Raw genomic sequence first — 18,125 nt, 5'->3', positions numbered from 1 at the left:
ATCTCTTATTATAGTCTGTGGTTTATAATCTAATTTCTCTGATATGAGGATTGTAAAAAATAAAAAAATTAAAAAATTTAAAAAATTAAATAAATAAATGAAAAATAAAAAAGGTGGAGGGAGAATATAATCTCTCAAGGTGGTCAAAACAGGGTGATCTAGTTGGCCCTGAGTGTATTTTGGTTGCATGTTAGAAGACACTAAATCCCAAAATTATAAAGAAAACAAAACTTATATATATACAAAAATAAAATTGCATAGAGTGAAAGGAAGCCAAAAAATGAAGAATATATCTATAAAATGTAAATGTAAAAAAAATGAAAGTTAAAAAAAAGACAAAAACTAAGAGTTGATAAAATAAGAATCTAGTTGAAAAGGAAAAAAAGAAAAAAAAAGAATTGGAAAATTTTAAACTGAAAGATAAATGAATCATGGGACAAAACCTCAAATTCTATATACTATTTTCCTCTAAGGCTGGAATGTTACAGTCTTGTGGGGCCTGAAAACTTCTTGTGCACCTGTTCTTACAGTTGGTCTTCTGGGAAAGGGCCTGTGGTGCTGCTTTCTTAGGTGTCTTTGCCTGGGCAGAGTTGCACCACCCCTTGTCAGGGGGCTGGGCTTAGTGTAAACTGGTCCTCTGTGTGGCTTTTTTCCCTGAAGTCTTTCTGCACCTCTTTAGAGGATCAAAATAAAAATGGCCACACCCTGATCTCCAGCCCCAGAGCCAAAAGATTACAGTCCCTTCTCTTTAATAAACCCTCTGGAATAAATTGTCTTCACTTTTGTGTGTGCCAAACTGCAGACTCCTGTGGTACTTGCCCACAGCGATCCTCCTGGGTGAAGTCGGCGGGTCCCCCGTTACTGCACTTTGTAGGGTCCTGACACTGAGAACTGTTGCCAGTTTATGGTACTCCCGCTCTGCCCCTCCCAGGAGATGGCAGAGGGTCGCCCCGCACTGTCCTTTACAGGGCCACCAACCTGGGAGCTGTTGCCTGGTAATGCACGCACCCGTTCCACCCCTTCTGTGAAATGGTGGAGGGTCCTGGCATTCCAGTCCTCTTCAGGGTCCCCAGACAGAGAGCTGTCACCTGATTGGCCCCAGTTTGACGGTTAAGGCAACCAAGCTGAGACCACCCTCCTGGGCTGGCTGACCGTAACCAGTTTCTTCACTCCTCTGCTTGGGAACTCTACTGGCTCAGGCACCCCCATTAATTCTCTGACTCTGGGGATCCGAAGACCATACTGTCCCACTTAGAAATCTGCCTGTTTCATCCCCTGAGCACCTTTCAGGCAGGGATGTATCTCACTGGAGCAGATTGCTAAGGATTTCGATTTTGCCCTCCAGCGCTGTATCACTTTTCAGTAGGCCATGCCCCTCTGTTTATCTTCTGGTATCTCCCCTCAAATTCACTTCTCTGCACCTCCTACCTTGCAAAAAGTGGTCGCTTTTCTACTTGTAGAGTTCCAGATATTCTTTTCTTACATTTCAGGTTGAATTCATGGGTGTTCAGAATGATTTGATAGTTATCTAGCTAAATTCAATGGACCAGATGAAATGAAGTCCCCTACTCTTCTGCCATCTTACCTCCCCCAGGGGTATTAACCTTTTATCACTTATGTAATTTGCAAATATCCTCTCCCATTCTGGAGGTTGCCTTTTAGTTTTGTTGTTTCCTTCACTGTGCAGAAACTCTTTATCTTGATGAAGTTCCAATAGTTCATTTTTTGTTTTTATTTCCCTTGCCTCAGGAGACATATCTAGTAAGAAGTTGCTATGACTCATGTCAAATAGATTGCTGCCTATGTTCTCCTCTAGGATTTTGATGGTTTCCTGTTTCACTTTTAGGTCTTTCATCCACCTTGAATTGACTTTTATGTAGGGTATAAGAAAGTGGTCCATTTTCATTCCTCTGCATATTGCTGTTCAGTTTCCCTAATACCATTTGTTGAAGAGACTTTTTTCCATTGGATATTCTTTCCTGTTTTGTCAAAGATTAATTGACTACATAGTGTGGGTTTATTTATTGGTTTTCTATTTCGTTCCATTGATATATATGTCTGTTTTTGTGCCACTTCCATACTGTCTTGATCACCACAGCTTTCTTTTTTTTTATTATGTTATGTTAATCACCATACATTACATCATTAGTTTTTGATGTAGTGTTCCATGATTCATTGTTTGCGTATAACACCCAGTGCTCCATGCAGTATGTGCCCTCTTTAACACCCATCACCAGGCTAACCCATCCCCTCTAGAACCCTCAGTTTGTTTCTCAGAAACTATGGACTCTGAGAAACCATAGCTTTCTAATATAACTTAAAGTCCAGAATTGTGATGCCTCCCACTTTGCTTTTCTTTTTCAAGATTGCTTTGGGTATTCAGGGCCTTTTGTGGTTCCATACAAATTTTAGGATTGTTTGTTCTAGCTCTGTGAAAAATGATGGTGGTATTTTGATTGGGATTGCATTAAATGTGTAGATTGCTTTAGAAAGTATAGAAATTTAAACAATATGTGTTCTTCTAATACATGGGCATGGAATGTTTTTCCATTTCTTTGTGTCATCTTCAAATTCTCATCAGTGTTTTATTCTTTTCAGAATACAGATCTTTTACCTCTTTGGTTAGGCTTATTTCTAGGTATCTTATGGTTTTTGGTGCAATTATAAATAGGATCAATTCTTTAATTTCTCTTTCTGCTACTTCATTATTGTTGTATAGAAGTGCAACGTATTTCTGTACATTATTTTTTATCCTGTGACCTTATTGAAGTTGTGTATCAATTCTAGCAACTTTTTCATGTAGTCTTTTGGGTTTTCTATATGGAGTATCATGTCATCTGCAAATAGTGAAAGTTTGACTTCTTCCTTGCAATTTGGATGCCTTTTATTTCTCTTTGTTGTCTGATTGCTGAGGCTAGGACTTCCAGTACTCTGTAAAATAACAGTGGTGAGAGTGGACATCCCTGTCTTATTTCTGGCCTTAGAGGAAAAGCTCTCAGGTTTTTTTCCCATTGAGGATGATGTTAGCTATGTGTTTTTCATATATGGTCTTTATGATGTTGAGGTATGTTCCCTCTAAATCTACTTTGTTGAGGGTTTTTATCATGAATAGATGCTGTAAGTTGTCAATTTTTTCCCTGCATCTACTGAGAGGATCATATGGTTTTCATCCTTTCTTTTATTAATGTGGTGTATCATATTGATTGATTTGCAAATATTGAACCACACTTGCAATCCGGGAATAAATCCCACTTGATTGTGGTGAATGATTCTTCTAATGTACTGTTGGATTTGGTTTTCTAGTATCTTGTTGAGAATTTTTGCATACTTGTTCATCAGGGATATTGGCTTGTACTTCTCTTTTTCATGTAGTTTTTGTCTGGTTTTATTATTAGGGTAATGCTGGCCTTACAGAATGAGTTTTGACGTTTTCCTTCCATTTCTATTTTTTTAATAGTTTGAGAAGAATAGATATTAACTCTTCTTTAAATGTTTGGTAGAATTCTCCTGTGAAGCCATGTGGCCCTGAACTTTTGTTTGTTGGGGGAATTTTGATTGCTGATTCAATTTCTTTGCTTGTTATCAGTCTGTTCAAGTTTTCTACTTCTTCCTTTTTCAGTTAAGTAGTTTATATGTTTCTAGGAAACCATCCATTTCTTACAGATTGTCCGATTTGGTGGCATATAATTTTTCATAATATTCTCTTATTATTTCTGTGGTTGTTGGTTATGATCTCTCCCCTCTCATTTGCAAATTTATTGATTTGAGTACTTTCTCTTTTCCTTTTGATAAGTCTGGCTATAGGTATATCAATTTTATTAATTTTTTTTTCAAAGAACCAGCTCCTGCCTTCATTGATAAGATCTACTTTTCTTTTTTAGTTTTTATATCATTTATTTCTGCTCTAATCCTTATTATTTCCCTTCTTCTGTTGGCTTTAGGTTTCGTTTTTTTCTTCTTTCTCCTGCTCCTTTGGGTGTAAGGTTAGGTTGTTTATTTGATTTTTTTCTTGCTTCTTGAGGTAGGCCTATATTGCCTTATACTTCCTTCTTAGGGCCACTTTTGTTGCATCCCAAAGGTTTTGGACCATTTGTGTTTTAGTTTTCATTTTTCCATGAATTTTTTTGTTCCTTCTTTAATTTCCTGGTTGACCCATCGTTCTTCAGTAGAATGTTCTTTAACCTCCATATATTTGTTGTCTTTCAAATTTTTTCTTGTGGTTTGATTTCCCATTTCATGGTGTTGTGGTCAGAAGATGCATGGTATGATCTCAGCCTTTTTGTACTCATTGAGGCCTGATTTTTGACCTAGTGTGTGATCTATTCTGGAGAAGGTCCCATGTGCACTTGAAAAGAAAGTGTTTTCTGCTGTTTAGGATGAAATGTTCTGAATATATTTTTAAGCCCATCTGGCCCAGTATGTCATGCAAGCCATTGTTTCCTTGTTGATTTTCTGCTTAAATGATCTGTCCATTGATGAAAGTGGGGTGTTAATGTCCCCTTCTATTATTGTATTATCATCAATGAGTTCCTTTATGTTTGTTATTTTTTGTTTTATATATTTGTGTGCTCCCAAGTTGGGGGCATAAATATTTCCAATTGTTAGTTCTTCTTGTTGGATAGACCCTTTTATTGTGATATAGTGCTCTTCTTCATCACTGGTTAGGCTTTTGTTTAGAATCTAGTTTGTCTGATAAAAGTATAGCTACTCCAGCTTTCTTTTGATGTCCATTTTCATGATAGATATTTCTCCATCCCCTCACTTTCAATCTACAGGTGTCTTTAGGTCTAAAATGAGTTTCTTGTAAGCAGCATGTAGATGGGTCTTGTATTTTTATCCATTCTGACACCCTATGTTTATTGATCAGAGCATTTAATACATTTACATTCAGAGTAGTTATTGATAGATATTAATTTAGTGCCATTTTATTACTTGCTTTATCATTATTTCTGGACATTTTCTCTGTTCTTTTCTAATCTTTGTTGCTTTTGGTCTTTCCTTCCCCTCCACGAGTCCCTTTAATATTTCTTGCAGGGCCAGTATAGTGGTCACAAACTCCTTTAATTTTTGTTTGTCTGGGAAACTTCTTATGTCTCCTATTCTGAATGACAGCCTCGCTGGATAGAGTATTCTTAGTTGCAGATTTTTCCCATTCAGCACATTGAATGCCCCACTCCTCTGGCTTGCTAAATTTCTGTGGATAGATCTGCTTTTGGTGGGAGTTCTCTGTGCCTCCTGGGTTTAGATGTCTGTTTCCTTCTCCATATTAAGGAAGTTTTCAGATATAATTTCCTCAAAACTTCTGCCCCCATTTCCCTCTCTTCTTCTCCTGGGACTCCTATGATAGGAATGTTATTATGTTTGATGGAGTCAAGAGTTCCCTAAGTCTACTTTTGTAATCCAAAATTCTTTTTTTTTTTTTGTTCAGCTTCATTATTTTCCATAATTCTATCTTCTATATCACTTATATGTTCCTCTTCCATTCTTGTGGTCATTCCATCCAGTCAGCTTAGAATCTTGGTTATTGCATTTTTTATTTTATCCTGATTGTTTTTTAGCTCTTTTATCTCTGCAGTTAAGAGTCTCCCTGATGTCTTCCATGCTTTCCTCAAGCTCAGCTAGTATGCTATGATTATTGCTTTAAGTTCTGGATCAGGCATATTACTTACTTCTGTTTTGATTAGATCCACGGCTTTGATCTTTTCTTGTTCTTTCTTTTGGGATGAATTCTTCCATCTTGGCATTTTGTCTAGGTCTCTGTCTTCTGTGTGTTAGGAAAGGTTGTAATGTTTTCTGCTCCTGAGAGTAATGGCTTTATGAAGGAGAGATCATATATTGTCCGGGGTCTGGCACTTCAGGAAGTGTCTCTTGTGTGTGCTGCATGCACTCTGCTGCTGTGTTTTGGCTGCTCTATCCCTCAGGTCAGTCATCTGCATAGTTTCTCCTTGCCTGCAGTGGGTAGTGTTTGGACCTTGGCCAATGTGTGGTGAGTTTTAACTAGGTGTTCTCTAGTCTACTTGTTAAAAGAGACCTGATGCTATTTCCACTGGAACTGAAGCCCTGCAGAACTCTGTGGTTAGTAGACATGGTGCATGCAGGGGTTTGTGCTAGTCTTCTGGGAGAGGGTCCCACTGAGCTGGTCCTAAGGCACACTTGCCTGAGAAAAGCAGTACTAGCAGAGCACAGGTGTGTGGGACTTGATGTAAGCAGGTTAGGCAGCCAGTGTTGGAGCTGTGCTGTTTACTGAAGCTGTATTATGCTGAGGAGTAGGGGAGGGAAATGGCACAAGCCTGCTCCTTTGTCCCTGGAGAAGGGAGTCTGTGCTTGTTGTTCTCAAAGAAGCACTTTCAGAGGAGCAAATTATTTACCCTCATGCATCACAGGCATTTTTCAGATGGCTGATTTCACACTGTCTCTAGGTTACTTGCTGCCTGGAGCAGTGTAGCACAACTTGGGTTCTACCCTAGCCAGGTCTGCTGAATTTTAAAATTCTAAATTTTAGGGACCTGGTGTGGTGGGGACCTGTGCTGGTCCTCTTGGAAGAATAGTAGTTGCATCAGACCATGGGAGCATGGGATTTAGAGCAAGCAGGCTAAATAGCCAGTATCCAGGTTAGTCACCCTCAGCAGATGTCTCTGTGTCTATGCTGAGTGCCAGGGGAGGGAAATGGCACCTACTTGTTCTTTTGTCCCCAGAGAGGCAATGTCAGCTCTCATAGATGAGCATCAAAAAGTATGATCAGTCTCTTCCCATGTCCCTTAGGCGATCCTTAGATCATGTAGTCTGTCCTGGCGTTGTTCACCTGCCCCCTCTCCAGGAGTAAGACACTGTCCCTAGGTTTCTATCCCAACCAAGACTTGGACTTCTAAAACTCCAGTCTTCGAGTCCCACTGGTTGCAAAAACTCGTGAAATTCAGCTCCTCTCATTTTCTCAGCCAATGACTTTGGAGAAATTTTCTCCTTTTGTGTGTATCCCTGTGCATTCCACTCTCTCTTGCTTTTCTCTGCAACTAAGTCTCCCTCCCCTTTGCAGCCCCCATGATCTGTTTCTCACTCAAACCATGTTTCCTCACTTCCTACCTTCCTTGAAGTGGCCTCTTCTCTCCCTCTAGTTGTGCAGTTGTTCTATCAGTCCTCAGGTCAATTTCTTGAGTATTAAAAATCATTTGGTAGTTATCTAGTTCTGTTTGAGAGATGAGGCAAGTCTAGGGCTCTCCTACGATGCCACCATCTTAGCTCCTCTCCCCTGCCTGCTCAGGCTTGTTTTTTGTTTTTATTTTTGTTTTGTTTTGTTTTCTTCCCGAGGCCTTTCTCCTTGGCTTGCAGATTGGCTTCCTCTTCATTTTTGTCTTTGCATGGTCTTTTCTTTGTGCATCCTCATCCCTGATGTCACTTTGTGTGTCCAAATTTCCTCTTCTTATAAAGAACACCAGTCAGATTTTATTAGGGCCCACTATAATGACATAAATTTAACTTAATCACTTCTTTAAAGGTCCTATCTCCAAATACAATCACATTGTGAAGTACTGGGCATTAGAACTTCACCATGAAAATTTTGCAGACACCATTTAATCCATAGCAGTAACTAGTTTGTTGGCAAAACGATGAGCACTGCAAAGCAGGGGCTGCATCCTCTTCACTTTTATATTGGCAAGTGGTTAGCACACTGACAGACAGAGAAGAAGCACACACCAAATAGTGACTGCTTTTGAGAACTGAATCCATTTTCCTGAATGTTTAGACTGGAATGACTGGCCAATTTAGTTAAATGGCCACAATGATGTGCACAAAAACATAGCCTTAAAATTCCATTCCTAAAACAATATATCTGGATATTTTAGAATATCTAAACCAGGATAAAATAAGAGAAAGCAACATTGAAAAAGGTGAAACCCTAGGAAAATATTAATAATTAAACATTTCCAGATACTTGAAATGTAGATTATATTTATTACTGAGAACATGATGGAAATATTTAATATAAAGTATTGCTATCATGGTGGAATTAGCTGAGTGTATCTAAGCAAAGCTTCCTTTGAAAGCATCCCTCTCTACCTCAACCATTACACATAAAGTTACATAACCTATTCCAGAAACCATGTGCATTGCACAGTGTGTTAGAGCTGCTTACTCTTAACCACAAGAGCTGATTGTTATATTTTCATGCATTTTTCAAACTGGTAGTTAAACCATTGGAAGCTTTAAATCAGCTGTAGTGGAAGTATTACTATCACAGAAATCAACAAATGCTAAAATCAGGGCTTTGGGAGCAGCAGTTTTTAAACATTTACCAGCACACCACTGGCCATAGTCCAGTTGAGTTCCTTAAAAGCAAAGCCTCCTCACATAGCTAACAGTTGTAAAGCATACTCATTGCAAGAGGGAGATCAATGGGAATGGTAAGAAGAGGACTGATTCAAAAGAACACTAAACCTCTGACCCTTTCTAAACCTCTTTTCCCTCCTGTAGTGTTTACAGCAAACTATCATAGCTCAGCTGAGGGGCTTAAGTTGATTTTCATTGAATCTCATTATACTATTTTGAAACTCTCTCCTTCAGATCTCTATTGCCAGATGTTCTATTCCAGAAAATTACCCTGTTATTCTGAAAATTTGTCTCATCTATTTTCTTTGACTCCAAAGGTGGAAAATATATCATTTGTTATGATTACTATTGACCTTTATAATATCACCTGTCCAACTTTTATTGTTGAATAAGATGAAGTGTATTCTTTTTTTATTTTCTCATTAAGCAGTTCTATAACATGTTTATATTTGCAAAATGTCCTCCAACCACTATTTTGGTTATTTTTTACAACAGTTATTAGAGGAGATGGTATTATCCTGCTATTTCAGAGGACTAATCTCTAGAAAGTTCAGAAGTTTTCTTTAACTCATGCACTAATCTTGGAGCTTATAGTGGATCACAGAATTTCTAAATTGGCCTCTGTAGACTACTAGTGTCATTTCTATACTTTTTGTGTGTCTCCTTGATGCCAGCTCCTGTAATGCAAGTTCTCGTTCTCATTCCTGGACACACACACACACACACATGCACTTTTACAGAAATGAGGTTTATCACTAGCCATAACACCATATTTTCAATATATTCATAACCTACTATGTATTGAGGAACCATTCAAGATAATGTTACAAGGCAATTTTCCCCAATGATCTAATTAAGTAGACACATTTATGCCCATTTTTCAGATGAGGAAAGAGACCTACAAATATTCAATAACTTACCAAGTAATTGACAATGCCTAATGTACAATAATAAAAATAAATTTAAAAATTATCTGAAATTAAATCTCGTGATTAATATAAAACATAACTGTCCAGGAAATTGAATATATATGATCTCATTTAATACTCACTGTAGTCCACAAGGCTATTACTAGCCCCTTTTTAAAGTGGCAGAAACATGATCCAAGAGATTATGTCATTTGCTTAGGGTCACACAACTAGTATGTATCAGAGCTAGGATTCAAACCGAGATCATCTGATTTCCAAACCAGAGTTCTTCCCACTTTAACACAGAGAGACCATGTAAATAATCAGCTTTTTATCTACTTCATTCCTCTTTATTATATAGACTCTTGATGATTGTATTTCTCTCTTTTTCATTCCCTTGTTTCTTGCTCCCTTCCAGCCCATTTTGCACTATTTCCATTAACAGCATTGATTTACTGGTCACATATGGTACTTGGCTCCACTGAATATTACACGTTGATAAAACAAATTGAAAAATGGGCTACATATGTTTCAGGGACTCAGTGAAACAGTGAGTGTACACTATTAGGGTTGGCACTCTGAAGAAAGAGATTCAGCCTTTGTTTAGATAATGATAGGAAATAAAATGTTGTATCATCCTGACTAGCAAGTTCAGTATTAACATCACTGCATAGAGGAGATAGCTCTAACCTACTTATGTCATATCTAAAAGTCTAATAATCAACAAACATTTACTGAATACCTACTATTGTGCTAAGTATAATGGTTATTATAAGGAATTATAATAATCTTCATTTGTTCCATTGAAATTTATTAGGCTTCAATTATGTGCCAGACTATGTTTCAAGTACTAAGAAAGTAATAGTGAACACATCTAGCACAGGTCCTGCCTCATGAAGTTTATATTCTGGTAGAGGGAAGAGGAAGGATGAATCAAGTAAATAGAAAATAAATAAAATTATTGATTATAAGTGCCATGAAATAAAGAAAGGATCTATATAAAGGATGGCAGGAAGGAATGGGACTCACTTTGAATGAGTAGTGAAGAACTCTCTAAGGACTATTTAATCACATATCCTACATTTCAGGGGCTTATATATTAATTGTCCACATATATACATTGTGTGCAAGAATAATATTTACTTCGTAAGCTTAATGTATTGAAAACTGGAAACTACACTTAACAGACCACAAAAAACTATTGCATTTTTCAAGAAGTGATACATAGTAATAGTATTTTATAAGAATATTTATGAAATGCATATACATATATAGAATCTCTTTTGAATAGAGTATAGTTAAGCCATCATGATTATTAATTAAGCCATAATTTTATATATTTTGGACACGTCAAGATATAAATTGGGGGACGACCATCATTCAGTTATAAGGCAGTAGACTTCTCTTGTTCTCACTAAACCAGTGCTACTCAGTGCTCATCTGAAAACTGTGCTTTTCAATTAAGTTCAAAGAAGTCCAAGTTAACTCATTTTTCTTCAGTATTACCCAGAAGATACTCTTTAAATATAAGAAAATAGAAAGATGCTATTTATCAAGTCCAACCAAATTTCAGTTGAATTTTTTTAGAATTCTAGAAGTTTATTTTACCTCTATAGTTATTTTTACCAAAAATTTTGGAAAAGACTGAAATTATTCCTAGCTATATAAAAAAATTTTTTTTTTCCTAAATCTGAGGATGGTCATTTTCTAATTGTTTTACAGAAGTCAAAATTGCACTATGAATTGCTGGGAGTGATCTTTTATTTCCACAACAAAATGTATCTGTGGCATTTACTATTAAAAAATATCTTATTAGGGGCGCCTGGGTGGCTCAGTTGGTTAAGCGACTGCCTTCAGCTCAGGTCATGATCCTGGAGTCCCAGGATCAAGTCCCGCATAGGGCTCCCTGCTCGGCGGGGAGTCTGCTTCTCCCTGTGACCTTCCCCCCTCTCGTGTGCTCTCTCTCTCTCTCACTCTCTCAAATAAATGAATAAATAAAATCTTTTTAAAAATATATCTTATTAGAATCAGGGCTCAGTAGATAGTTTAAGTTAACCAGGAAACAGCAATAAGGGAGGCTAATGCCACCCTCCATTTTTCACCCATTCTGGTTGTTTTTCAGACAAGTTTCAATGAGCTGACTATGAAGCTATGCCTTCTTTAGTTGGGAGGCTGGGTCTATCCTACTCTGTTTCAAGGCTGCTGTGTCATAAACATAAACTCAGGAACAGAGTGATAATTGAACAATTAATAAGACCCATGATAAAACAATGTACTTAAAATAAAATGCATAATTAAAATAACTGAACCACAAAAAAGTGCATTTGAATATAGAAAATGTGCATGTCTATTCCAGATAGTAACAGAACAATCCCATAAACAACTCCACAAAAATAATAATAAACATATCAGATTAAAGAAGAATATATATGCTCTGGCTGTCTTAGGGCCATAAATGCAGCCTACAGTCATTTTTTAGTATTACAGGAAGAGTTTAGATCCCTCTGGGAATTTCTTACCCAAGAAATTCTCTATTGGTATACTGGTTACTAATATATTTCTGTTGTGCTATCTTTCACTACTAAGTTATTTTACCCAGCCTAAACTATTTTGAAAATTAGAAGACCAAATTTGGTGGCTCATAAGTAAGGTAGAATATACAGTAGACAGCATTTGTTCCATGACCAGTAAGGTGATCTGATTTATTAAGGCCACCTACTGAATGTAAACATGGCAAAGAAAAGGGGAGAAGCACTTGCCAGAGGTCCTCAAAATCCTGGCTAATGACCTAGAATGAAGCACACTTTCCCAATATGCTATCTGAAGAGTGAACTGAATCAATTTTGTAATTCCATAAGATCTAACACCTGGGTTCAAATATCTCCAGTAAGGGGAGAAAATATGAAGGTGTGTCTCAAGAACTCCCTGACTTAGATGAAGTTTGGCATGTTTCCTGGAAATAAAGAAACTCAGTAGTCAGTATCTTGAATAGAGTACTTAAACTTTGTGTTCCTCTTTGCTGGTGCTTTAGTTAACATCATAATGATTTGTCATAGGGCATGTATGGATAGTTTCTGAAAGGAGTCAGCACCAAAACTAGGTAAAGACTATATGGCCAGACAAGTGTTCCTAATGAAGCAAGCTTTTACTTATATTTTTGAATGGACAGAATCTGCTTTTGAGTGGATGGTAGGGTGGACATGTCCTGTTTGTGTGGTCTATGGGCAGTACTTGAACTTGATGCTGTGTACATCTTAATTAATGAAAACTGCTTTTCCCAGTGAGAAAAGCCTTTGAGGCTCAGTGGACAATATTTTAAATATTAACATGAGTGCTCATTCAGCAGTACATATACTAAAATTGGAATAATACAGAGAAGATTATCATGGCCCCTGAACAAGGATGACATGCAAATTTGTGAAGCATTCCATATTTTAAAAAAATAACAATATTGATGTGAATAATAGCTATATTTATTGAAGTACATACTTGGTACCTCTCACTGTGCTGAGTGCTTTATTTACATTATTTCTTAAGTTAATCCATCCAAAGCACTAAGCCAGTGCTCAAAATGTAGTCCTTGAACCAGTGCTGGTAATGAATTTTTTGTTACCAGTCCACGATAGGTAAGTATAGAAACAGAGTTTGCAAACTATAACCGCACTGACATTGTCACAACATCCTAGAAAGTGCTTGTTTCGTTAAATAGGTATTGACTAGCTCAGGTGTTGTTGAACTAATGTGATGAGTTGCTTTGATGCAAGCTGTGTTGTAGTCATTCTCAATAGGACCATATAACAACATGTGATATTTTTAGATCAGTTTATCAACTAAAACACATACTAAAATATGAAATCCATTTCCTTCTTTGAAAGACAATTCTACTACAGTTTTACAGGTTAAAATTTTGGAACTGGCTATCAATGAAACCTTGAAAATAAATTTTGAAATGACATCATTCATTTCATCTTGAGTAAAAGTTAAAATGAATAACTTGACCTTGCTGAAATTGCTTTAAAATCTCTTTTACTCCTGTCAACATACTTATATGAGAAGCATTTCTCTACTCTGTTATTAAAACAAAACATGCAAGAATCACATATGCAGTATTCTTTGCAAGTAGCATTGTCATCAATACAGCCTAGATCCTGTAAATTACTTAGCCATAAGCTAGCTCCTTTGTCACATTATAAACTTTAGATATTGATATACACAGTGTCTTTCAAAGTGTGCATATAGGCATCTAATATGGGGAATCACTATTCTACTCAAGTAATTATTACTTGCCCATACTTACATTTTCAATGCATCATATATAGGTTTTATAATTAATTTATTTTTCTTATAACATCTCTTCTCATATGTACTAAAATGTAATTTCATGTTTGTTGACTCTAGTGAAAATGTAGCCTTGTACTTTGTATTTATTTTGAGAAATTCATTGTTATCGTATTTTCTAAAAGTATTAGTCAATAATGAATTAAACTTTCAAAAATATCTTTCATCACAGAGTTTGAAAAGTACTCCACTAAATTCAATGCATAGAGCAAATTCTCAGTAATAGGAAAAATGATGATGATGACCATGATCTCATCTCTCGTGTAACTACAATGGAAGCTCAGTGAAATGTAACTGTAATTATGTTCTACTTTGAATAGGAAAACTTAGATTCAGGGAAGTTAAATAATTGGTTCAGTGTCACACAACTAAGTGATAAAGGCCAAGAATCAGACCTAGGTCTGTCTGATTTTCAAAGCTCATTTTCTCATACACTGCCACTATGATACCTTCCCTTTATAAACATACATGCACATATAATGCCAAACTTATAGAAAATTTGCAAGTATGGAGATATAGGCCAAACAAATTTTTCCTCCTAAACCACTGGAGAGTAAGTTGCCAAGATGATATCTCATCAACCCTGAATATTTTATTTTGTTTTTTTCTGCCATAAAGGGCATTCTCCTATATAACTACAATACAACCATCAAAATCTGGAAATTAATGTTTCTACATCACAAACATCTATTTTTCAGATCCCAAATCAAATCTCCCAGTCGTCTCAACAATATCCTTCATAGCAAAAGGATCCAGTTCACAATTGTGCACTGCATTTGGTTTTCATATCACTTTAATTTCCTTCACTGGAGCAGTTTCTGAAACTTTACTTTCATGACCTTTGTAATTTTAAAGAATGTAGGCCAGTTATTTTTTAATTTAAATTGTTATTCAAGTATAATTAACATACAGTGTTACATTAGTTTCAGGTGTACAATATAATGTTTCAACAACTCTATACATTACTCAGTGCTCATCACTTTAAGTGTACTCTTAATCCGTTCTATCTATTTCACCCATTCCCTTACCCACCTCCCCTCTGGCAACAACGAGTTCATTCTCTATATTTAAGAGTCTGGGTTTTTTTGTTTGTTTTTGGGTTTTTTTTTGTCTCTTTGTTTCTTTGTTTATTTTTTTAAATTCCATATATGAGTGAAATCATATGGTATTTGTCTTCCTCTGACTGACTTATTGCACTTAGCATTATACCCTCTAGATCCATCCATGCTGTTGCAAATGGCAAGATTTAATTCTTCTTAGGACTAAGTAATATTCCGTTGTGTGATATATATATATATATCTCACACTTCTTTAATTGTTCATATATCAATGGACACATGGGTTGCTTCCATATCTTGGCTATTGTAAATAACACTGAAATAAACATAGAGTTACATATATCTTTTTGAATTAGTGTTTTTGAATTCTTTGGTAAATACCCAGTGGTGGAATTACTGGATCATATGTTAATTCTATCTTTAATTTTTTGAGGAACCTCCATACTGTTTTCTACAGTAGCTACACCAGATTGGATTTACACCAATAGGTCATGATAGTTCTTTTTTCTCAATATTCTCTCCAACATGTGTTATTTCTTATCTTTTTTATTTTAACCATTCTGACAAGTGTGAGATGATAACTCATTGTGGTTTTGAATTGCATTTCCCTGATAATGAGTGATGTTGAGCATATTTTCATGTGTCTGTTGGCCATCTGTATGTCTTCTTTGGAAAAAATCCATTCATGTTTTCTGCCCATTTCTAATTGGATTATTTGTTTTTTTTTCTGGTGTTAAATTGTATAAGTTCTTTATACATTTTAGATACTAACCCCTTATCAGATATATCATTTGCAAATATCTTCTCCCATTCAGTGGGTTGTCCTTTAGTTTTGTTCATGGTTTCCTTCACTGTGCAAAAAGCTTTTTATCTTTGTGTAGTCCCAGTAGTTTGATTTTGCTTTTGGTTCCCTTGTGTCGGGAGACATATCTAGAAAAATGTTTCTACAGCTGATATCAAAGAGATTACTGCTTATGTTTTCTTCTAGGAATTTTATGGTTTCAGGTTTCACATTTATGTCTTTAATCCATTTTGAGTTTATTTTTGTGTATGGTGTAACAAAGTGGTTCAGTTTCATTATTTTCCATGTGGCTGTCCAGTTTTACCAACACCATTTGTTGAAAAGACTTTCTCCCATTGTATATTCTTGTCTCCTTTGTCATGAATGAATTGACCATATAATTATGGGTTTATTTCTGAGCTCTCTAATCTGTTACATTGATCTTTGTGTCTATTTTGTACCAGTAACGTACTGTTTTGGTTACTACAGATTTGTAGTACATCTTGAAATCTGGAATTGCGATACCTCCAGCTTTGTTCTTCTTTCTCAAGATTGGTATGGCTATTCAGGGTCTTTGTGGTTCAGTACAAATTTTAGAATTATTTGTTCTAGTTCTGAGAAAAAATGGTGTTGGTATTTTGACAGGAATTGCATTAAACTGTAGATTGCTTTGGGTAGTATGGAAATTTTAACAATATCCATTCTTACAATCCATGAGCATGAAATATCTGCCCATTTGTATGTGTCATCTTCAATTCTTGCATCATGATTTATAGTTTTCAGAATGCACTTAACCTCCTTGGTTAAATTTATTCTTAGGTATTTTATTATTTTTGGTGCTGTTGTAAGTGGCATTGTTTTCTTAATTTCTTTTTATCCTGCCTCATTATTATTGTATAGAGATGAAACAGATTTCTGTATATTTATTTTGTATCCTGTGACTTTACTGAATTTATCAGTTCTAGTCATTTTTTAGTGGAAGCTTTAGGGTTTTCTATATAGAGTATCATGTTATCTGCAAATAGTGAAAGTTTTACTTCTTACCAATTTGGTTGCCTTTTATTCCTTTTTCTTATCTGATTGCTGTGGCTAGGACTTCCAGTACTATGTTGAATAAAAGTGGTGAGAGTGAACATCCTTGTCTTGTTCCTGATCTTAGAGTAAAAAGCTTAGTTTTTTGCCACTGAGTATGATGTTAGCTGTGGATTTTTTATTTATGGCCTTTATTATGTTGAGGTATATTCCCTTTAACCCACTTTGTTGAAAGTTTTTATCATGACTAAATATACTTTGTCAGATGTTTTTTTCTGCATCTATTGAAATGGTCATATGGTTTTTATCCTTGCTCTTGTTAATGTAATTGTATCACATTGATTTACAAATACTGAACCACCCTCACATTCCAGGAATAAATCTGACTTGATCATAGTAAATAATTTTTTAATATATTGTTGAATTTGGTTTGCTAATACTTTATTGAGGATTTTTGCATCAATATATATTAGAGATGTTGGCCTGTAGTTTTCATTTTTGGAGTGTCTTTATCTGGTTATGGTATCAGGGTAATGCTGGCATCATTGAATGAATTTTGAAGCTTTCCTTCCTCTTCTATTTTTTGGAAGACCTTGAGAAAATTAGGTATTAACTCTTTTTTATTTTATTTTTTTTCTTTTTATCAATGAGTTGTGACATCTGTGTACCATTGTAACTACCACCACAGTTAAGATCTAGAATGTTCTCAATACTCCCCCAAATTTTTCTGGAACCCTTCCCTGAAGCCCCTTTGCTTTCAGTCCCCATTCCCACCCCAGATCCAGGCAACCACTGATCTGCTTTGTCACTATAGATTGGTTTGCCTACTCTAGAATTTCTTATAAATAGACTCATACCTACCAAGACAGTGCTCCCACCTCGCAGGGCAGTGTTCCATGGGACTTCATAGCTCTCCATCTCCATATCATCCACATCAAGATCCAGTATTAACTCTTTTTTAAAATTTTGGTAGAATTCATCTGTGAAGCCATCTAGTTCTGGACATTTGTTTGTTGGGAGTTTTTTGATTACTGATCTAATTTCATTACTGGTAATCAGTCTGTTCAAATTTTCTGTTTCTTCCTGATGTAGTTTGGGGAGGTTATATGTTTCTAGAAATTTATCCATTTCTTCTAAGTTGTCCAATTTGTTGGCATATAATTTTTCATAATATTCTCCTATAATTCTTTGTATTTCTGTAGTGTTGTTATTTCTCCTCTTTCATTTCTGATTTTGAGTCCTCTCTCTCTTTTTTAATAAGTCTGAGTAAGGTTTATCAATTTTGTTGATCTTTTCAGAGAACTAGCTCCTGGTTTCATCGATCTGTTCTATTGTTGTTGTTGTTGTTGTTGTTGTTGTTGTTTTTAGTCTTTATTTCATTTATTTCTGTTCTAATCTATTATTTCCATCCTTCTACTGTCTTTGGTCTTTGTTCTTCTTTTTCTAGTTCCTTTAAGTGTTAAGGTTAGGTTGTTTATTTGAAAATATTCTTGCTTCTTGAGTTAGGCTTATATTGTTATAATCTTCCTTCTTAGAACAGCTTTTGTTGCATCCCAAACATTTTGGACCATTGTGCTTCCATTCTCATTTGTCCCCATGTATTTTTTGAATTTTCTTTGATTTCTTAGTTGAATCATTCATTGTTTAGTAGCATGTTATTTACCTTCCATATATTTGTGTTCT

At 35.7% G+C, this 18,125-nt stretch overlaps 1 non-coding gene across 1 annotated transcript; it reads left to right on the top strand.

The window, feature by feature from the left end:
• Positions 1 to 12,564: 12,564 nt before the first annotated feature.
• On the top strand, positions 12,565 to 12,670 carry LOC123323453. The gene has a single exon (XR_006539398.1). It is a non-coding gene; the product is annotated as a U6 spliceosomal RNA (small nuclear RNA).
• Positions 12,671 to 18,125: the final 5,455 nt, after the last annotated feature.

This window comes from Neomonachus schauinslandi, chromosome X (assembly GCF_002201575.2).
Source record: "Neomonachus schauinslandi chromosome X, ASM220157v2, whole genome shotgun sequence".
NCBI classification, from domain to species: domain Eukaryota; kingdom Metazoa; phylum Chordata; class Mammalia; order Carnivora; family Phocidae; genus Neomonachus; species Neomonachus schauinslandi.
The sequence above is the reverse complement of the archived record's forward strand: the minus strand, read 5'-3'. Positions and strand labels throughout refer to the sequence as shown.